Source organism: Spermophilus citellus, assembly GCF_964194105.1.
Source record: "Spermophilus citellus genome assembly, chromosome: 12".
Lineage (NCBI taxonomy): Eukaryota > Metazoa > Chordata > Mammalia > Rodentia > Sciuridae > Spermophilus > Spermophilus citellus.
Genome location: NC_138198.1, coordinates 74,287,356 through 74,311,399, shown reverse-complemented (window position 1 = coordinate 74,311,399; position 24,044 = coordinate 74,287,356). Strand labels below are relative to the sequence as shown.

At 37.1% G+C, this 24,044-nt stretch overlaps 1 protein-coding gene and 1 pseudogene across 3 annotated transcripts in view; one reads left to right on the top strand and one right to left on the bottom strand.

The window, feature by feature from the left end:
• The window catches only part of ARHGAP28 (Rho GTPase activating protein 28), a 180,902-nt gene that overhangs the window by 74,895 nt on the left and 81,963 nt on the right, over positions 1-24,044 (top strand). The gene's annotated exons all lie outside the window — the stretch shown is intronic.
• On the bottom strand, positions 21,723-22,105 carry LOC308631470 (multifunctional methyltransferase subunit TRM112-like protein; annotated as a pseudogene). Its single transcript has one exon. The product of its transcript is annotated as a multifunctional methyltransferase subunit TRM112-like protein (transcript).

Here is a 24,044-nt window from a genome sequence, read left to right as displayed (position 1 = left end):
TCGCGCTCGCCCGGCATGCGTGCAGCCTGGGTCCGATCCTCAGCACCACATACAAACAAAGATGTTGTGTCCGCCGAAAACTAAAACTAAAAATAAAAATAAATAAAAAAAATAAAACCATTCCAGTTTTCTAATTCAGAAGTCTTAGTAAATGACACACACTGAGAATAAAGAATATAGGGAGAGCAGAGTTTGCATAGAAGATAACAAGATCTGTTTCAGACTTGCTGCATTGAACCGGTAGAAAATTCAAGTTGTGTATAACAGGTAAATGTAAATGTGCTATGGAATCAATGAAAGAAGTGGGAAACTCAAAGCCTAGATTTCAGAGCAGTTTGGTGAATCGGTGCTTGTCACAGTCGTAGAAATAAGTGGGTTAGAAAAGTTGGTAAGAAGAAGTGGTTGGGGGCTGAAACTCTGAGTAACTCTGATGCTTTTCAAGGTTGGGTATAAGAGGAGCTGGGGAAATATACTAAAAAAGAGTAGTCAAGAAAACCAGGCAATAGCATTATGAAAGATTTTTCAGAAAAGAGTGAGTGGTCTACAGCCCTGATTCTCAGGCCTACCAGACATATTGCCCTCTTCTACCATTCCAAAATGAAATTAATAGGTTACTATGCACATAATTTAAAAGATCAATCTAATGTCACAGCTGTAACACGAAAGCAAAAAATCAAGAAAATATATTTTACATAATAAGCATTTCAGGATATAAACATTGGGATATGATTAAGCTGGAAGACACATCAAAGGAGTCAGACTCTTGTTCTTCTTTTAAATATTTTTTTTTGGTGTAGATTGACACAATACTTTTATTTTACTTATTTATTTTTATGTGGTGCTAAGGATTGAACCTAGTGCCTCAAGCTTGCTAGATAAGCACTCTACCACTGAGCTACAACCCCAGCTCCAGGCAGTTGTTGTGATGTGTAGAATTACCATGCAGAGGATAGCTATCAAAAGAGTATAGTCTATATGACCTGTACCACAAATAACCTGAATTTTCAGAATGGGGAATGTTTTTTAACAAAACGAAGTATAGTTTTCCTTCACTTTACATTAAGACTGTGTTGCTAGAAAATTTTGTTTAAAAAATACTTTGTATTTATGTCTAAAACCAAATCAAGCTCTAGGATCAGACAATTGTTTATCATTATCAACAGGGTTTTCACCTATGGTGAAGGTTCAGCAGGAATTTGAGTTATTTGTGACACAGGACCATTGTTTCTTGTGCAGGACTGTCCACTGCACTGTAGGACTCCTAACATTCCTGGATCTGCTGATTAAATGCCAGTCATTGCAACATGCAAAAGCTCTCCCACAGCATTCCAAAACATTCCCGATGGAGTGACACAGTGCCGGGGAGAAGCACAAGTTCACTAAGTCAAATGCTCCCCCTTAATTCTTCAGCTCTACAATCCTGGCTAAGTGAAAAGTGGGGGAAATAGCATAAAGGTGTAGTAATCATGACCATTGTCGAAGTCTGTAGTTCTCCCTCCCGAATGGGATCAGGGACTTTTTCCACTGTGTCTGCATAAATGATTTAAGTCTCTTCTTCTCTGAACTATAGATTGTTAGGTGAACTCATCAGGGACAGGGATGTCCCATTCCCCTTGGTAATGGCTGTCATCTGGCCAGTTGCCAACCCACTTACAAATGAAGTCTATCCCCCAAAGTGCTGCCAGCCTTATGCTCACATTTATGTGGCTCAAACTTGTATTCTAAACATTAAGCAGAACATAATGAGGACCTGGAAAGACATACCCTCATTATTCTGGGTACTTCGTGTGACATTAATACTGATCATAATAGGTACAAAAATGTAACACATTTCTTCCTAAAAGTCCATTCAACTTGACCTTTAGCAAATTACCTAACATCTGGAGCATCTTTTTCTTTCCAGTTAAAATATTTATGAGAAGTGAAAAATGAAAAACTTTGAAGTATTATAAATGCTCACGTTTCATCATTGCTGTGGTCCTTGATGGGCATGTAAGGGTGGGGAAGGTCTTCTTATGTTTGAAATAAGGGGAAAAAGAGGAAATTACTCCTCCAGTATTACTTTGGACTATTATTTAAGTATTCAGGCCATGAATCTCTTCTATGTATACCTCTATTTCATTTCATCTTTATCCTGTCATCTCACAGCCAAAATATACAGACAAATTTGGGCTATGTGGAAATAGAATGAAAGAAGAGAATTAAATTGAGGACTTTAGAGGTTGTGTTTGGAGTGAAAAAGAACTAAAGAATTGTGGTTGATTTTCAGGGAACTATTTAAATGTCTGCCTTCCACCTTCACACCATGAAGTGATACTGTGAATTGGGAAATCTTGGTAGTGGCATTTAGAAGATGGTAGGTAGGTCATCCTCTGTTTTCATCAGGAAAGGGTGAATATAGGCTTACAATATGCTAAGGATTTGATTTAGATTTGTCATTCATTCAGAGGGACCCATAATGTTAAGTCAAGTCAAGGACATTAGAAAATTCACAATATGAATGGAAAATTTTACACTCAGACTTATTGTTCATCAATATGTGCTGGTTACTTGCCAAAGGCTCTGTTAGGTCATTCACAGAGTGGATACCAAGGGGGAAAGGGAGAGATTATACTTGGTTGTGAGCCACAGCCAAAGGGGCCCCAGCAAACTTCCAGCTGCCAGCAAACTTCCAGCTGCCGGCTGATGATTGGTTCACAGCGGCCCCAGCAACATCTAGCTGATTGGCTCCTCTGCAGTGATGTTCATTGGGCTGTTTCCCTGCCCTTCAGACTGCCAGCTGATGATTGGCTCACAGCGGCCCCAGCAACATCTAACTGATTGGCTCCTCCATGGAGCTGCTCATTGGGGGACTTCTTTGGCTCTGCCCACGCAACCCAGCCAGTCAGCCTCAAGAGCAGGAGGATTGTGGGAGGTGGAGAGGCTGGTTTGGGGGTGAGAGGATTGTGGGAAGCCAGTGGTGGCAGTTGGGCTCTGAGGGTTTTTTCCTGAGGAGCTCTTTTGTTTGGCGTTTGTAGTTCTAAAAATAAAGTTAGTTTCTTTTGACAAGTGGCTCCTGAATTGTGCCCAGCCAGACAGCCACAGCCAAAGGGGCCCCAGCACTTCGTAAATTCTTTTTTTTTTTTTTTTTTTTTTTTTTGTGGTGCTGGGGATTGAACCCAGGGCCTTGTGCATGCAAGGTAAGCACTCTACCAACTGAGCTATATCCCAGCCCACTTTATAAATTCTTTATGGTGATAAAATTAATGTTCTGCTCATTTCCAGTAAGAAAATAATAAAAATTTAGATAACAAACACTGTTAATCTGTTTTTCGAGATATAGATTAGCAGTATTTCTCATTAATATAATGTGTATGGTATGCAAGTCTAGGCTTATTGTGTTATAAAATACATACACAGAAAAAAATTCTTAAAATTGTAGCCAAGTTTGCTGTTACTTTCTACAGCATATCTCAATAAACTTGATGAATACCCCCACCCTCTTTTGATCTTCCCCAAAACTCACTTTCTTTTTAGGCTTGAAAGTTTCAATCTTTCTTTCCTTCCAAATGCAGTAAGTAAATTGCAGTGGCTTTTGATTTATGTTTTTGTCTGACTTGAAAAACACTAGAGAAATTGTCACTTTGTAAAATTGGCTCTCTGACCTTCGTCATGTAGTAGGAAAACGAGGCAAGGGTCCCTGTAATCCCTTAGTGTATCCTTGAAGGAGGACAGAGCAAGTCTCCAGTAATTTTGTTTTAGAGTATATTGCCTTCTGTAACTTGTGATTTAAAAAATTCACACTGGTTTTCAGTTTTTCTTGTAAATGATTTAGATACACTTTAAGGATCTAAAGCCTTAATTCTAGATCTTGTATTTTCTGTTTAACAGAACACAAGCCTCTGAATTCTAAAATCACACGATCAATTTGATTTTTCAATTGCTGTGTTCCCTTAGATGCATGAAGAAAGGCTAAATAGGCTTAAGGAGAGTTTCTGGTACAATCAATGAAAACATTGAAATTTTATTTTCATATATAGATGGTTGTTAGAGTTATTTTCCATTCTCAATCCAGGAGTAGATTTTAGAGTACTTCTCTCTCTCTAGGCAAAAGGAATTTTACATGAAGCAATACTTAGAGTATAAATAAATAAACAAACAAATAAATCATGTTTTTTAAAATAATTTTTTTAATTTTTATTTTTACAAAGTGCTCAGTATAGAACCCAGTGCCTCACACATGCTGGGCAAGTGCTCTGCCATTGAACTACAGCCTCAGCCCTAAAAGCATGTTTTAATTGAGCTTCCCATCTTTCCTAAGATCCAGGGAGGAAGAAAAGCAGAGTGATTCTTTTCAGAAAGGAGAATAAAATCTCAGCTTCAGGATGGCCCAGGCTGTGAGATGGCTGATGGAGAACTAGGGAGAATATCATCCTAATAGCCAGGGTTCTTGGGGATCTGTCTGTTTTCTTAGGCTGGGGAAAACAGAGGGTTTCTTTTGGTGTATCTTAGATGGAACATAGCAGCTGCTTGTGCCCCATTTGTATTCTTTTGCTCTAGATCAAGGGTTGGTAGATTTTCCCTGGAGGAAAAAAAAAAACAGTTGTAAATATTTTCTATTTTTTAGCCATTGGATCTTTGGAACTCTTCAATATTGCCATTGTATCAAATGAATCCATAGACTATATACACATACCAGTAAAAGTGACTATATGTCAATAAATCTATCTTTTCAAAACACCAGTAGCAGGCTGGATTTTCCCACAGATTATAGTTCATATCCCACGTTCTTGTTGGGCAAACTGGGTTTAGTCTCTCATGTGAGTGAACATCTCAGTTCTCATTCACAGAAAGGATAACTAGATAGTTGGAGATTTCGCTTCCCTAAGTGCTTGTGGGATCCAGATCATTGCCTGGGATATCCCAAGGGAAGTACATAAACACAGAACAGGTGTACCTTTACAGTTTGTAGGTAACACTGGAGTCTAAGTTCAAATTATGGCTAGACTGGTATATCTAAAGCCTAGGATTCTGATTTTGGAGGCAGTCTGACAGAAATAATTGAAAAGTTTAAAATGATTCCTAAGTTTATGTGAATCATTAACAACAATAATTAACAAGAACAGAATCGATGGAAAATGAGAAACATTAGCCATGTGTCTGGTAGGTTGGGCACTCTATGAATTGGGGATGACAATAAAATAAGGTTGTCAGACCACACAACTCACCAGAGGGACAAGTTTTTATGTATTTGATCAAAAATATTTATTGAAAGTAAATATACTCTGGGGGCCTAATTGTTCCTTCTCTGTTTGTTGTCATTCAGGTGTTATGTAATATGGTTGACTTTTTGTGGTAAGTTATATCTGAAATGAAATCTGTCCTGTTTTGTGGAAGAAAGCCCCACCCCTACCCCCCACCCCTTTGATGTCAGTAGAAGCCCCACCTGAAACAAGACTTCAGAAATGGAAAAAGCCTAGATCCCTGTGATGCATTTTTGAGTTTGTCCTCTGTTTCTTTGAGACAGGAAAAGAAAAGATGGCTGCCAGTTCAAGCATCTCTGCCTTCTGGTGCTCTCATGGCCAAGTCTGCCTTCCCTTGAGAATGTTGTTTGAGGCTGGAATGATCCTGGCAGTTGTCTCTGGGACAATAGAGATAACTTAAGGGCTCTGGATTTCTATGAAAATTTATATGGTATTTCCCCTCCTTTCCCCCAGTGTTCTGTTTCCTTTGCTCTTCCATAGAAGCGTACCTTCCTTCCTTATCTTTTTGGAGTTGGTGCTGCCTGGAACAGGTTTCTACAATTTGAGGCCTCTGAGAGAAGGGAAACTAGAGTACAGTTGATAAACTTTAGATAATGTTTTAAAAAACAAGTTTTTAAATATGAAACTTTTGAAGGAAAAGGATTAAATTTGGAAGGAGAAAGAAGATTCATCTTTATTTTATTTAACAAAATTCAAATTGTTTTGGAAGATGTAAAAAAGGAAACTAATGGTCAATTATTAAACCTATCAAAATTTTTTTCTGAAATGTTTCCTCCATACAATATTCACTTTAAAAAGCATTTACATATTAACCCACGTATTAATTCATGTTAATGCACTTAATATTTACTTATATGAAGGATTTTAGGTCCATCGTGCCAGGCCCTATGACACACTGAAGGGTGTCAGAATAAATCTAATATGTTTATATTCTCAAGTGGTTTAAATTCAAATAGTTAAGATGAATTGTTTCTTCGAGTCAGTGGAATTGCAGAGATAAGTGGCATTCCTTGGCAGGTCATTTTCATTTGGGAAAATAACTAGAGAAAGTGATACTTATTTTGGTTCCTGGTTTTATACACTACCTCCTCTTTGTTTTCTTTTTTGTGCTTCGAATCTTTAGCTCATTTAAAAAATTCAGTTGTCTTGTAATTGAGCTTACGAAAGTTCTTGTGATTTTCAAATGTTATCTCGTTGTTTGTGTATCATCTTTTCAGAGTGTTCTTAGAAGAACAGAAGAATTTAAGTCTACATGATGAGTGTTTTATTTTATGGATTATGCTTATTGTGTCCCATCCTTGAAATCTTTGCCACATGACATTTATTTTTTTCCTGTATTTTCTTCTAGAAGGGTTTTTTATTTTAAATATATTTACCTTTTGTAGTTGTAGTTGGACACAATACCTTAACTTTATTTATTTATTTATTTTTATGTGGTGCTAAGGATCAAACCCAGGGCCTTGCACTTTCGAGGCAAGCGCTCTACCGCTGAACCATAACCCCAGCCCCTTGAAGTTTTATAAGATTGTAGTGTTTATATTTACATCTAGGATTCCTTTTTGAATTAATTGTTGCATATGATCTGAGGTATGGATGAAGGGAATTTTGTTTTTGTTTTTGTTTTTTTGCATGTAAGTATTGAATTGTTTCAATACCATGTATTAAAAGGATTTTTTTTCCCCAGTGAATTGCCTTTGCACCTTTTTTCAAATGAATTGACAGCATTATGTATGGGTATATTTTTTGGACTCTGTTCTATTCTTTGAGTCTATTTGATAATAATGCCACACTGCATTTGAATATAGGTGGTACAGGTGCTCTTTCTTCTTTTTCACAGTTGTTTTGGCTATTCCAGGTTCTTCACATTTCCACATGAACTTTAGGAAGCTTGCCAATTTCTAGGGAAAAAACTCCTGCTGTTGGTTTTGTTGTTGTTGTTGTTTTTAACTCTGGGTTGAACCCAGGGCCTTGAGCCCAAGTTTTTACCTACAAATTCAATTTTAATAGATAAAGTTTTCTATTTCTTTTTCTATTTCTAATAATTGAGTGTTATAAGGAATTTATCCCTTACATCTGAATTTTTGAACTTTTTGGCATAAATTTGCTTGTAATATTCTAATATTGTTCTTTTAATATCTGTAAAATCTATGGTTTAAGTTCTTGTGTTCTATAATGTAAGATGACTACAGTCACCCTACAATTGTTTATTATATATTTTTTAAAAAGCTAGAAGAAAGGATTTTAAATGTTCCCAACACAAAGAAATGATAAATATCTGAGGTGCTCAGATTTGATCATTAAACATTGTATACATTTATCAAATGTATACAATTTGAAACAGATCATTGGGGAGGAAGGGAGGGAAAGGACAGATATTGGGGAATGAGATTGATCAAATTATGTTATGTGTACATACAAATTCAGCAAAATGAGTCCTACTATTATGTATAATTATAATGCACCAATAAAAGATGAAATTTAAAAATGTTGCACTGTATTCCAAGTGCCATGTTATAAACCTGTATTCCCACCACACAGAAAGGGTAGGAAGATCACTTGAACCCAGGAATTCCAAGCCAGGGCAACATAGAAAGATAGCATCATAAAATAAACAAGCAAATCACTCTGTCCTCCATAAATATGAACAACAGTTAAATTGTTTCAAAAGGTTAAAAAAACTATACAAAAGCTGACAACAGTTTACTTCTAAAATTTACTTCTAAGCCTTTCTGCTATTATCCTACATTTTTATTATTTTTGTTTTAAATAATTAGCCCTTAAGGAGATTTAACTAATAAGAAAAAATTTTTACATACAATCTTATAGTTACCATTCATCTTCATTCCTTCAAATAGATGCATATTTATATCTGTTTTCCTTTATCTTCTGTTTGAAGGTTTTCCTGTAACATTTCTTTATAGGGAAGATCTGGTACTGCTTAATCTTGTATCTTTTTTATGTTAGAAAAAACTTTATTTCCCTTTCATATTTGAAAGGTATTTGCATTGAGTATATAATTCCAGGTTGACAATTTTTTCTTTAAGCACTTAAAAGATGTCCTGTTGTCTTTGGGATCGATGTCCTTTTCTTTATTCCTCTGTGCATGTTTTTGTGCTGTCCTCTGATTTTATGATTCTTTATCACTAGTCCAAACAATATGATTGTGATGTGCATTGGTATCGTGTTTTCATGTTTCTTATGCTTTGAGTTTTTGAATTCCTGGATGTATGGCCTTTGCATTTTCTCAAATTACAACCTTCTATTTGGGTGTTTAAAAGCCTTCCATGTACTTATTTAAGATGTCAGTATTTCCTCTATGTTTTTAACATACAAAGTTATAATAACTCTTTCCATGTCCTTCTATTAATTCTATCATCTTTGTCATTTCAATGTCTGTATTTGGTTGAGTTTCCTCCTTATTGCAAAGCATGTTCTGCTTCAAAGAATGTGTGGTGATTTTTTAATTGAACTTCAGTGTGAACTTTATCTTGCTAGGGACTGAATATTTTTATTTTTTGTAAATATTTATGAGCTCTCTTCTGGCACTTGAAAACTGGTCCTTTTATATCTTGTCTTTAAAATTTTTTGGGTGGGACCAGAGCATTATTTAGGCTAAGAAGAGTTTTCCCGACTCCAGTACAACTCTACAGAGTACTACTCTCGCCAAGCTCCTGTAATTATGAACTCTACTAGTGTGGCTGGTGGGAATACAAACTATCCCCAGCCATCTGTGATTACTGGGATCCTGTTATCTAATCCTTCCTGTGTTTTTTGCCTGGCCTCTGGTAGTTTCCATACAGGAATTTGCTCAAGTGTTCTGCTGAAGACTTAAGGGAATCTCTGAGCATCTCTGGAGTTCTCTCTCGTTGTGGATCTCTCCTCACCATTACCCTGTTGTCTGAGCTCCAGGGCTTCCTAAACTCAAGAGCAGGAGCCTCCGGTGGGTTCCTTGTTCCTGAACCAGAAGCTTTCTTAAGCCAGGGCCATAGTAGAGCTCAGCCTGTTTGTTTCCTGCCTCTGAAGGATCACTGTTTTTAGTTTCCTGACATTCAGTATTTTGAGATTGTGACATTTATTTAATGTGCATGTATGTGTTTCTGGTTCCTATTCACTCCATCTTGGCAAGAAGTTGACACATTTATTAGGCCTCCTGACATCCTCCTATTGGTCACAGGGACTTTATTTATTTTTCACTACATTTCCTTTGTATGCTTCTGTTTATATTGTTTATATTGATATGCCTTTAGGTTCACTAATATTTTTTCTCCAGTATCTAATCTGTTGGTAATTCTACCTAATGAATGTTTTACTTTATGTATTGCACTTTCATATGTGGAAATCTCATCTTTTATAATTTTTAATTTCTCTCTTCATTATATTCATGTTGTATTTTAAGTCCTCAAGTATTTTGAATATTTTTATTATATATACATCTTAACATTTTCTGTTAATCCCATTTCTGGTTTTTTTTTTTTAATTGACTGATTTTTCTTTTGGCTATAGTTCACTTTTTTTCACTTGATTTTCACTGGATTCTGGAACTTGTGAGTTTCAGGTGATTGTGTGCTGGATTTTGTTGTATTTCTTTAAACAGTGTATAGCTTTATTTTGGCAAATACTTATTGTGGGTTTTTTTAGGAAGTGGGTGTCTTACTAGTAAGACATGAGAATCCTAAGGTTGATTATGTCTCTTTACTCTGGCTGTTGGGAGAGTTGTTACTCAGTCATAGTTAAAAAAAAGAAGTCCACCTGCTGTGTTTTTAGTATACACACTGGTATATTCATATTCTTTGCCCTGTAAGAAAATTGTTATTCTCCTTCCGGAGAACTTATTATTATTCTCTTACAGGAGAATATTTTTACTATACCTCCTTGGTTCTTTTCCCAAAAGTTAATTTTTTTCTGATCTTGTGAAATTTCAACTCATGCAGCCCTGATCAGTATTCAGCCAGAGCGCAGGGAATCCCCATACACATTCCTTGAGCTATTTCTCTTGTCAGTCTTGCCCTTCTGATGCTCTGATCAGCATATTCTAGCTGATTCAGCCTTCCTGAGCTTTGATCTCTGTTCCTTCATCTGTGAGATTTCTGGGCTCTGAACAGGAATTCCTTCTCTGTCCCATGTTCTGGAAATTACCCTCAAATGGAAAGCTACATTGACTGAAGGGATGACTGCATGTTTCCTTTCTGCATGGAATCATTATCCTATACTGCCTGTTGCTCAGTTAAAAACAATTTCTTCCTTTATTTTTCCAGTTGTTTACAGTGGAATGATAATGCTGAACCCTATGGCTCTGTTGTGAATGGAAACAGAAGTTTATTTGTTGTGTTATTAACATACACATACAGTATTTGTTTTGACTCCTTTTGCGCTTATTAGAGTGACAGCAGACCCTTTTGTTTGTAGCTGTGTTTTCTGTACCTAAAATAGTGTCTGGTATCTTGAAACTTGTACCTAGTATTCATGGATACTCAATAAATATTTGTTAAACTAATCATCATCTTTATCATATTGCAGTCAATAACGTTCTTCAGAAATAAATTTGTTTTGTTCTCTTTGCATATGTTCCCTAAAGCATCTTTTCCTGTAAGTTACCCACAGATTTAATTCTAAATTGTAGATACTTTCCAGAAATCTAGTGTTCTCTCTTTTGCTACCAAGCCAGATCTCAGCTGATTATTGAGAAAGTTGGAGTTAACTAGAAGAAATGTCTTGGCCTATATCTTTGTATGTATTTTAACGCATTCACTTACAGATTATTTTTATATTTTTCTTGAGATACTAGTAAGTGCATTGGCTGAAGTATGCTCTAAATTCTATCAGCCCGTGTTTCGAAGAATGCAGGATGGGTTTGAAGAGTTCTTCCCTTCAGGAGAGACTGTCTAAAATGAATCTTAATTCAGATTGGAGCTGGAGGGAGGATTTCAAGCATAGGAATGCTCTCATGAGCAGGGAACCAAGCATCAGTCTCCAGGGTGTGTCTTGAGGATCAATATACTGTTGTCTTGAGGTCTCAGTGCACCATCCACACTGAGATGTCCAGTACACTGTGGACCTGAGTCTGAGAGTGTAGTCAAGAATAGGTTATTAACTGTGGCAAGGGACTAGGTTATGCTCATACTAGGTCCAACCAGCATATAGGTTAAAGCTAAACTGAGAGGTAGGAAGAGGTTTTGGGAGAGGGTGTCCAAGTAGAATGGAGAGTGTTCCAAGAGTGGAACTTTAAGAGACACTAATACATAAAGATTATTGAGTGAAGAGTGTTTGGGAAGTAGACAGAGGGTGAAATGCTTGAAAAAATATATATATTCCCCCAAATCCTCTGAACTGAAATTTCTGTTAGAAAGCCCCAGTGATCTGCAATTTAAAAGATTTTCTAAAAAAAAAAATTAGCAAAATAAATACCACAAGTCACTGAAGTTATTTCAAGAAAGAACTTCCATTAGCTGAGTCATATACAGCATTAAAGTTCTAATCCAATTGGACCGTAAAAGTACCGATAGCATCTGTCATTCAAAGGATGCTCCTGGATTCTGAATCTTTCTGCTACTGATTACCTCTTGCCAAGTTTCTAAAAAACTTAATGATACGTTAATATAACAAATGTTCCTTGACTAAATGTATAGATCACTTAAAATATGATTTCTACGAACTTCATTAATAACTAATTTGGTATATTAGAGAGAAGACAATGCTGGTTGGGGCAGGGAAGGTACAAGAGCTATCATTGAACCAGCCTTACCACGAGTGCTGATTGTCATGCATACATTTCTCAAAATTGGAAATGGACCTGAAAATGAATGAATGAACTCAGTTCATTCAGTAAACATTTTCTAAGAGTTTGCTACATAGAAGTCACCAACTATGTGTCTGCTAAGTACATGAAAATATGTTTCCAAGTACAATGGGATTTTATTGCCAATGGTCACTATAACCAGTGGTACAAAGGGGTGTGGGAGGATTTTGGAAGCTTTCATTTACCTTCCTTCTATTGTTGTTAACAATACATATTTTTTTCTATTACAGTATATTGATTTTTGAATTTTCTGTTAAGTACTACTTTTTTCTGTATAATATAATAAAATTAAAACAACTTCATAAAAGAGATTATTTTTCTGAAGTTACTCAAATTTCCATAACTAATATTCATAGTCTTTCCCATAATTTTTAGTTTTTCATCAAGGAATTAGTATCAGTCTTTTAAGAAAATGTTTTTTCTCTTAACCATGTAATTCTAAAATTTTGCTGGAGACATTTTCCTGTAATGAAAATAAATGGGAAACACTGAGTCATTTCTTAGATTTCAGGATCAATTCCTATAATTGTACCAATTTTTTATTGACTAAGAATGCAAGGGAACAAATAGGGGCTGAAAATCACTCTTGGTCCCTAGCCAAATCACATGCTTTTAGAAAGGATTGTCTTTACTGAAATTATACAGAGATCCTATGTTAGCGAGTATGAGCCCTAGTACTATTTCCTTTTACAGTTCTACTGAAGTACAAATATTTTGTTAAGCAGAATATGGGCAATTTTTATTTTAAATGGAGAGCTTGAGAATGGAAAATGAAAACAAAAATGGAAACTCTTCAAAAATTACTTACCTGTTCTTCAAAACCAAAATATTTATTGATATCATCTTTTTAAAATAAACAAAAGTAAATACAGTGAAATTCAAGACCTAATTTCTCTGCATCATTTGTGTGTGTGTGTTTTAAATTGGATGAATCTCAACACATTTGCTCATAATAGAGTCCATTCAAGGCATTACTGGTGATCACAGTTAATTCTGGGTAGTGGTAAATAAAGATGACAACATTATTGGAAAATAAGAAAATAAGTGGACAGGAAGCTTTAAAGGAGGTAAAACTTCTCAGGTTGAGTTACTCCTCTTATAAATAAAAACCTTCAACTAAGATGACAGGAAAGAAATAACTCTCCATCCCCTATGGCATGAACTATTGATCAGGGATTTATAGTTTCCTGTTTGCTGTCAAGGATTAAATACTGAACTACCAAAGCCATTCATCTCAGCTGCGGGATATCTTAGAGAAATTGTGACAGGAGTCCCCAGTGTGTGAAGTGTCAGCCAGTATAAAATTACGCATTTCTCTTTTGATGGACCTTATAGTGCTTGTCTTTATGAAATTCATGTTTACTGTGGTCTCTTTCTTTATCATCCTGTGAGAGGAACTTTGAGGACTGTAATTCCAATAGTTATTTTTATGACATTTTTAGACAGCATGAATTACTCTGACTGCTACTCTTAGGGTTTTCTCTGGGAATTTATATGATTAGCAGTGTTTTGAGTAAACTAGGGAGAGTGGGTAGAAAACTAATTTCAATGCTTTTAATTGGATTATTGCTATTATCAAGTGTCAATAATACATATGTGAATTTTAAAATTTATTATTTTATTTTAACCTGGTTATGATACTTTGGGGCTGTTTCTACAAATCATAAGGAAAGCTGAGTTATTTAGAAATCTTAGCTCTCACTTCCTCAAATGACTATAAAATAGAAGACATGAATTATTGCCACTATTTCAAGTAATATACATTCTAAAATGTCAATTAAAGAATAAATTTAAAATATGGCTAATGTTAATAGCAAATTGTGCTAGTCTATTCCTTTTAAATCAGTTATACCATAGGGTTTTGTTGTTTTCTTTGATCTTTTCTTTCTTTTTTTTTTTTTAAAGAAGCATTTTAGAGCAAACCCAGGGGTACTGTACCATTGAACCATATCCCTAGTCCATTTTATTATTATTATTTTTTTTGAGACAGGGTCTTACTAAGTTGCTGAGGGCCTCACTAAATTTTCCAGGCTGGCCTTTAAGTTGCAATCTTCCTGTCTCAGCCTCCTGAACAGTGGGATTATAGACATGAGCCACTGTACTCAACACAGCTATTGTTTTTTTGATGTATGACGTCTTTCTGTATTTTGTGATATAATTCCTCTATCCAGTATATTTTGTCTGCTACTCTTGCCAGTTTCATTAGTTCACTTCCAAATTCTTAAAGAACTTTATTTTTTTTAAAAAAATATTTTATCTTATGTGACCCTTTTGCATGTAACTTTTTATTCTTTAATAAAGATTTTGACCAAGGACATTACTTTCCACAAATTTTTTGATTACAAATATAATCAACTTGATTGTTTAATCATGACCTTTTAAATTCAGGGAAAAAAGAAGAAAATATCTAATGTAAATATGTTAAGCTTTAATATTTTTAGAGAATGCAGAATAAAATATAAATAAACTGCCCATCAGGGGTAGAAAGCATAGAATTAGGCAACCAGAGACCAAGTTTGTAGTTCTAGTTTTCAAAATTTAATTGTGTGATCCTGAACTAGTTCTTTAACCTCTCTGAGCATCACTTTTATTGTCTATAAAATGTGATGGTCTATTTGGTCATTTTTCATATTTCCTTTTAGCACTTTAATTCTAGGATACTCTGCTTCATTAGAAACCTATTTCTGGCTTTCTGACTCAAAACCATTTGTGTGTATGTTAGGAAGGAGCCATCTCAGGATTAACTATGGAAACAAATGGAACATGAATGGTTATTGCTCAAGGTGATGCTGTAGAATTAAAACCATCATGGACTGAGTCTGAGTATGGACAAAGGATACTGTGAAAGAAGCCACATCAGGAAATGTTGATTATGTTCATTCAAATGGCCACCTCAGCCTGCCAGAATCTAATAGGTTGGACTCATATTCCCCTGTGCATTTTATGCTAAACAGTTTGAAGCTGAGCTGATCTGAGTGCCCCTTGAGGAAGAAGGCCAGTCCAACTCAGGGAAAGTTGAGGTGGACTGCAGGGCACTGTCAGCCCATAAGTATGAGAATGTCCATCTGGGACCCCGCAGACACTGCCTGATGATCCCTTGGCCTTCTTTGTGATTCTATCCTGTTATGATTGAATTTTTGGAGCTGAAAAGGAATGACAGATAAAACAATGGTAAAACAATACAAGGATACAATAGAGCCGAGTTTTCACAATTTGGCTTTGATGATTGGGTGAAGATAGCCATAGAGACCAGACATGTGGAAGAAGTGGCTGCATGCCACCAAATACATCACTGCACCAGAGAGGCAGACAGGGAGCTAGGAAATCAATGGATAATGCCAGAATGGGAGCTTCATCATTTTGATAACTCCATACAGAGTAGTGCCAGCTGCATCGGGCACCTCAAAAGCGCATAATAAAGATATGCATTGCAGTTGGTAATAAGCCATTGAGAGAAAATGTCACTTCTTTCAAATAAAAAGACAATCTTTTAAAAAGTATTTATCCAGACTGCTTGGTGAAGTATAATTTCAGAAGCACAAAACATAATTGCTACTTGGCTAAAGGACAGAATTTTATTAAAGAGCAAGAGAAAGCTTCTTTTTGCTTACATTCCGCTTTATAGATTCTTTCCTGAGTATCCTCTAGTTGGATAAAAAATATATCCTCTGAGCAATGATTAGGTGTCACTGAACTAGTTCTCTGCTCATAACTTTAATTTATCTCAGAGGATAATGTGATAAGAGTCACTTGTGGGATTGACTGAGCTTCACCAAAATCAATGTGTATGTCAAGCTTATAAATAGCATATTAGTTTTAACACAGCCAGAACATAAAACATTCACATTTTGTGATTTGCTTTGCCTGCAAAACTGACATCTTAGCTGTCACTAGTTTAAATGATTATTAACCAAACAGGGAGCAAGACCATTTCCTATTTGTGATTTCTATCCTTCGCCAAAAGTAAGCAGTAGCCCTTTGCAGAAATGTTTTTCAATCTTTCTAAACCCAGGGCCCTTTTGGAAATTTTCATTTCTCTACACCCCCCTCCTACCCCCTCTTGCCTTTAAGTTATTTGATATCTCAAAGTATTTTAATTATCAATTCAAAAAGAATTAAAGCAGAGGTAATTTTTTTTCACATATATTTTTATGGAGATATAATTCACATAACAATAAGTATTTGTTTATTTATTTAGGTACTAGGGATTAAACCCAGGGGTGGTTTACCACTGATACAGCCTAGCACAAAGTACCACACCATAACTGGTTAACCCAGGAAAAGATAAAAATTCAAAATCTGAAATAGGATTTTTACTGAATGTAGCTTTTATACCATTGTAAAGTTAAAACAAACAAAAAACTAAGTCATTTTAAAAACATTCCATCTGTATGCATAAACTTATACACATAGCCATAAGATATGTATTTCAGTTAAGTGGTGAATATACAACTTTTGGTTCTGGTCAGTGGCCTTTCCTATATCCTTGGTAGACAAGTTGATAGGGCACAGTGTAGGTCACTTTCAATATCAACCATGTGGACTGGCTCCACGTTCACAGCTAAAGTATAGAAAAACATGTTGCCTGCCACCCCACCCATCCCTCCACACAGTTTTTGTCATGCTCTTCACTCTTGTGCATCCCTGGGAGATTGGTGTGTAGTGGTTTGACGTTATTCTTTCTGCCGTGGCCACTACACTTGTTCCTAGCACAGTGCCTGTACTCAGGCAATATGTGAAAACCTAAGAATTGAGTTTCTGATATGAACCTCATGGTTACTTTTTTTTTTTTTTTTGAGTCCAACTTGCTAATATTCCCTGCTGTGTGACCTTGGATTTATTTGCTGTTTTACGCCTCCCCCAATCTCTGAAGACTTTTTGTCTGTGTCCTCACTGCCAACAGAGAGGCTCAGATGTTTACCTTTTGACAAAAAGCTTCATGGGTTCTCTCCTGTTTACTCCAAGTGGGGTGAGGCAGGCCAGAAAAACAGAGAACTGGAATGGCAGAATGAGAATGTGAGGATACCAGAACACAGAGTCAGGGAGCCTGAGAAAGTAAGCCGGGACCTCCTCTGGGTTCTTGCTTTTATTACTCTGAAACTATAGCTGCTTTTTATAGTCATTGCCTTTCAAGTGCTTTTTGCAAGACATCCAAGCTGAGCTTGTTTATAATTATGTTAGAATCCAAAGATTACTGAGAAGCCAGACATAAAAAACAAGGCATTTGTCCTCTTGCTTTATCTGAATGGCCTCCTGAGGAAACCGAGGGGGTGGACAGCTGTGTAACCAACTGGGACTGTGCCCAAGGTCTGTCACAGAGAGCAGTGACTTCTCCAGAGTGATGCCTGTGGCAGGCTCCCTGCAGTCTGCGTGGTGGGGGTGATTTCTCTAGATATCCATGCTGAGATCCTCCAAGGATCATTCAAACAGTGACAAGGTAAATTCAGTCCTCCTCCTAAGGGGCAAAATCTCTAGTTTTGCTGTATTCTTCCTAAAACTCTTAGAATATGTTAATTTGATGGAAATGTGAAACTTTTCCTTCTCATTTAGCCTACATGGAATATAACTCCATGCTACGTTGATCAGTGCCAGATCAAGACCCAGGGTTAGGCTAATAACTTGGTTACCCTTACAAGTGACAGTCATTGTCATACCCCTCTTTGCTTAGAAGCCAGGTTGTTTTCCATCTGTCATTACTTGGTCATTCCCCTTAGTGGGGTGGAGTGGGTGTCTCATCTCACCCTATCCCAAATGACTTATTACAGTTTTTCTTCCAGTTACATCAGTTAGAAAAGATTTTGGCTGCAAATAACAGTAACAAAAATAACAACAGTTAGAATGTTTTATAAAAATAGGCATTTATTTTTCTCACATTTCTGTAAGTCCAGAGATAGGCAACATCTGGTCTTATTTCTGAGACTGTGTATTATTGGAGCTGATCATTATAATTTCATTGTTTCCTCTCATAGTTGCAAGATGGCTGCTGAAGCACTAGTCATCTTATCCACATTCCGAGAAGGGAGAAGGAGGAAGAGAAAAAGGAAGCACTTATGTTAGGAAAAGAAAATATTTATCTGAAACATTGGAGATGACTTTTACTTAGATGACTTTGGCCAGAATTGGGTTTAGGATAAGGAAAGTAGGCAAATAAGACTTGGAAATAGAATTGGGTTAGAGAGGAGCTCTGGTAGTTTGTCTCTTTTCATTTCTAGCAGCATTTTCGTGCTCTTAGGAGCCAACCCTAATTTGTTTTCTCTGAGCATTCTGCTAACAAATTATAGCAATAATCCAGCCATGGGCTTACTATGTGCCAGTCATTTCACACATATTAATTCAATCCTCGTATCAACTCCATGAAAAATACACAATTAATATCCCCATTTCACAGAATGGGGAATGAAGGAACAGGGGTTCAATAGCTTGCTCAGGGTTACAAAGCTAGGAAGCCACAGAGCCTATATTCAAACCTGGGCCAACTGGCTTCAATTTTACTCTAAATCACTACACAATATTCCTTCTCTGGTATTAAAAAAATACATATTATTATAAACAGATACACAATTACCTGTCTTTTGAGATTGAGAAAGATTACTAAAATTACTGCCAGGAGACCATTTGGACAGGATTGAAAAGGTTTGAATTCATATCCTAGCTCCCTTGTACCTAGGCACTCTTTCAGCAAGTATTTCTGAATTCCTATTGTTTGTCAGACACTGGGTAAAAACAGATATGCTTTATCTGTATTCTAGTGGGGGAAAGAGACCCTTAAACATGAAGTAAGCAAATCCCGTAAATGAAGTGGTTACTGCTGATGAATGAGGAGGAAGCCCGGGGCAAAGATAGTGGGTAACTGGGGGAAGGATGCATTCTGGCGGCCAGGAAAGGGTGCCCTGCAGAGGCGGCATGTGGGTTGGGAGCTGAATTGTGAGAAGCATCTTGTTGCAGTGGGAGAATGTTCCAGGCGGAAAAGAACTGAAAGAGCCAGTTTCCTTAGGGAAGAAAGAATGTGGCTTTTTAGAAAACTGGAAAGATTAGCATGCTTAATGCTAACTCCCAGGGAAAGTGAGGGAAGGTGAGATTGAAGTTTTAAACAGAACATACTGAGCCCTGAAGTCACAGAGAAGAATTTGCATGAATTATAATTGCAATGGAAGCTCTGTGCCCCTACGTTACTCTCAGTAACTCCCTTATCGAATAATGAGACACATAGTGCTGGCTTTGACTACTTCATTAGGCTAATGTAAGGATCAAATAATGCATATGAGAGTAATTTGTAGTGTGTAGAATTCTCCACAGAATAAGAGATCATCATAAAGACCCATGGAGTATTTCTTAGCAAGAAGTATGTCTTTGAAAAATATTTTTGGGATATATTTTACAAGTGAAATTACAGTAAGAAAATGCAAGCTGTGCCTAAACAAATAAAGTGGTTTCTTTGTTTTACTGGGGATTGAACCCAGGCCTTGAGCATGCTAGGAGGCACTCTACCACTAATCTATACTCCATCCCTTCTTTAAATTTTACTGTGAGTCTGTGTCTCACCAAGTTGCCCAACATGGCCTAGAACTTGCAATCCTCCTGCTTCAGCTTCCGTATCAGCTGGAATGACAGTCCCCCCCCCTTCCCCCCACCCATGCTCATTACAAATACAGTTTAGGAATTAGGAAGTAGACTAGTTTGTGACAGACTACTGTTCCCATTGCAACAGCTAAAGAGAAAAAGGATAAATATAAAAATCATCTCTTAAAAACCCTATTGGAGAGTTGTGGATACTAAGGTGTAGAAGGGAGCAGAGTTCCAGGAAAAGAAGACCTCTTTCTAGGTGAGCAGAGCCCAGTGGTCTCGTCCCTCTCTGGGCAGGAATGTTCCATGAGTCTCTCCCCTGCTGGGAAGAAGGTCACCCTTACACAGGTAGGAGGATTCTTCTGAGACATGGAGGTGCCAGTGGAGCTGTTGATGGCTGCCTGCCTTAGCAAAACAGAGAGAAATTTGCAGAAGTCCCAGATGCAGAGTTAGATCCCCCTCCCTGATTAACTGTCTACAGTGGGATTTTTGTTAAGAACCCAGCAGCAACACAGTTGGTCTGGAGACTGAAATGCAAAGCAAAGAGAGTTCTGTAGTCCCATGGTGTTTATCCCAAAGCCCTCCTAGCAAAAGGTACCCATGGGACAGATTTCCCCCTTGACATATTTGAAACCAGAGGAAATTAGTTACTATTAAGTGCAATCCATCCCAGACCCAGCTCCACTCTTGATTAGACTGAAGTAATCTACCCCTCACTCCAATTACAAAGTAGGGGAAAAGCTTGCCCTTTCTTAGGGAATCCTTATTTACTACAGTTTTCTAGAGTTCTTTTGAAAACAATGTCTTGCCAGACAATAAGGTTATAGATATGTGAAGAAAAAAGAAAGTGTGACCCATGAAAAATTGACTTTTTTTAAACCACTGTGACCCAATATGTTGGCAACCCAGAGGGTGGCATTAAGAACTTTCAAATGACAATGGCAAATGTTTTAGATAAAGTAGAGGAAAAGGTGGATGAAAGAGGATAGAAATATATTGATAATGTCAACAGAGAAATGGAGTCTTTCAAAAGTAATTGGATAGTCCTGATATGAAAAACACAATATGAGAATTGAAGCATTCACTGGATGGACTTAACAAGTAGAAGATAGAAAAATGAACTTGAAACAGCAATAGAAATTCTTTTTTATTTTATTTAAATTTTGCAGTGCTGGAAGTCTAACCTAGGGCCCAGCACATGCTGGGAAGTGTTCGCCCACTGAGCTACCCCCTCAGCCCCTCAGAAAAATAGAAATTCTTTGACTGAATCCCAGAGGAGAAAAGAATGAGGAGAAAATGAAGGACATTTTGGATATCAAATTTCTAACCGTCATGTAATTAAAATTCCAGAAATAGTAGAAAGAATGGGACAGAAGAAATATCAGAAAGGAAATGGATTAGAGCCCCCCCAAATGATGGATGACATCAACCTACAGATTGCAACTAAGTAAATCTCATGCAGAATGAAGAGGAAAACTAGTCTAGGCGTATCATATTGAGACTACTCAGACAAACTATAAGGAAAAAATGCACTGAGAACAGCCAGAGAAAAGAGACTTCATATTTAAGAAGAACATCAACAAGAATTGAACACCTTCTCATCAGAACCAATAAAGTCGAATGGCTTTCTTAAAAGGATTTGATCATAACAACAACAAACATTGCCAGCTTAGAGTTCTATGGCCAGTAAAAAAATATTTGTCAAAAATGAAAATAAATTAAAGTCAGAAAGAAAGCCAAGGGAATATATCACTAACAGATCTATAGTACAGGAAATGCTAACGAATGAGACAGGAAACCCTAGAGGAAGTTCTCAAAGCTGAAGTGACCCATTATGGATATACAGACACACAGGAAAGAATGAAGAGTACCAAAAAGGGTAACTTACAAGACTGTTTCATTTTTCTTTTCCTTTCTTTCTTTCTTTCTTTCTTTTTTTTTTTTTTTTGGTTTTGAAACTTTAATGAGGAAAAAAAATGATATACTATGGAGCTCAAATACACTGTAGCCAGAGTGTCACTGGGTCAAGGACTGGGACTACACACTGCCAAACTAGCAAACAGAATATATGTAACAAAAATACACACTGTCACAAAACGTAAAACTGGTGCCTGACACAGTTAAGTCTCGGTTTCCTCTTCGTTCAGCAGCATGTTGGGGATCCCGCAGCTGATGGGGAACACACGTCCAGACTCTGGGCATTGCAAGGTGCCCTCCAGCAGGTCCACCTCCAGCAACAGGTGATGCATCTTTCTCAGAAATGTCTCCTCCTTCACGTAGCCCTCAGTCAGCTCTTTTGGCACCTCCACCAGGTGCAAGGCATAAGCCGCCTCCAGAAGCGCCGCCCACTCCACAAGGGTATCATCCTCGCTACCTAGTGGGGGTTGAACTCCACGGGGTTGATTCTGACTCCGACTTCGGTGGCTAGAAGGCATAGGGAGAAGCCAGGAGGACTCACCCCCTGCACCTGTGAGCTCAGTAGATCTTAGGTGAACAGCTTCATGTTTCCACACGCGATCCAAGACTATTTAATTTTGAAAGAAAGTATTTTAAATAACAGCCATAATTACTGGAAGTATAAAAATGTGAAGAAGCACCACATAGGAATATAAAGGGGGAGGGAGAACTGTACTTCGCAAGGTCTTTTTTTTTTTTTTTTTTTAAAGAGAGAATGAGAGAGAGGGGGACAGAGAGAGAAAGAGAGAGAATTTTAATATTTATTTTTTCTTAGTTCTCGGCGGACACAACATCCTTGTTTTTGTATGTGGTGCTGAGGATCGAACCCGGGCCGCACGCACGCCAGGCGAGCGCGCTACCGCTTGAGGCACATCCCCAGCCCTTTGCAAGGTCTTTACATTGTGGGGACGTTATTAAATATAAATCCAATATGGCTAGCAATGATTTATAGATCTCTGGAAACCATTAAAATATAACACAAGGTACAACTAAAAGACAAGGGAAGAAAACATGGAGTAATAATATCTTTCCCGTTTTTTATAATTGCCTCTTTGAATCTGTAGTAGTTACCATACACTTAAGGTCTAATTTTAAACCCAGTGATGTTTTCCCAACAAAAGTAGCTGTGCCACAGAGTTGCATTCTATTTTCCATGTAATATTTTCCTGGTATTGTTTTGGAATAAAAAAAAAAATACAAACAGCTGATAAAGCCTAAACTGGATTTTCTCCTAATATGGTGAGGAATGAAGCTGCAGATTAAGGCTCCTGGATGGATGGGCTTGAGGGCCAGAGTTATATAATATATTGGGAGTGGAAGGTCAGGACCTGTTCTCCACCCTGGGATGAAGGGGAAATACTTGGATCCCTAACTAAGAAAATGAAAGCTCTTCCAAGGGTGCTTGTCTCAAAAATGCTGTCTGACTTCTTTGCCAAAAAAAAAAAAAAAAAAAAATACTTGATCATTGCAATTAAAGGATTCTTTGGTGGATTGTTTTAGATGAACCAGTGTGTTACTCAGCTGGTCATGACCGATATCACACATCTGTTGCAAAAGGAAAAAAAAAATCTTAAAAACCCCTTAAGAATTATACAGGGAGCAATAACTGTCTCATTATCTTGTCGATTTCAGATGTATTTCAACCACTAGAATGGGTCCGTCTTGTCCAATTATAAAGAATTCAGTGAAAAGCCTCTTACCACCAAATTATCAAATACAGCTGCCTAAAATTCTTTTTATCATAAAATGCATTTTACATTTTTCTTAAATGCTTTAATTTTTAAAAACATAAATTGTCTCTGTTACTGTCAATTAACATCCAAACTAGAACTACTTACAATCAGGTACCATACATAAAAGGATCAATGATAAAATTCCAGAATTTTCTACCAAAGGTGATTTAGAAATCTGGGAAGGATCACCAGGGGTATAGAGAATATGAGCAAATAGGATTTTTTGGTCCTATTTATGGAAACATTACTTCCCCCCTCCTTATGTACTCTCATGCATATCACTGTGTTTTACATATGACATGGGCCATGGCTTAATGTTTAGTTAGCCTCTGCATGCTGTGACTGTAAGACCCGACAAGAACAACCTATAGGAGGAAGAGTTGACAAGAACACCTTAGAGGAGGAAGAGTTCATTTTGGCTCACAGTTTCCGAGGTTCAGTCCACAGGGGGCTCACTTCATAGATCTTGGCCTACATAAGGAAGAGAACATCATGGCAAAGGGTTTTGGCAAAGGGAAGCAGCTCAGAACATGGCAATCAGGAAGGAGAGAGGGTACGAGGAGTGTGAGATTGATCTCCACTCACCAGGGACAAAAGATAAACCCCAAAGTCAGGCCCCCAGTGAGATCCATCCTCCAGCCACACCTCACCTGCCTACAGTTACCACCAAATTAATCCATATCAGTGGATTGATCCACTGATTAGGTTAAGTCTCTCATAATCTAATCCTTTCATCACTGAACTTTCTTGCAT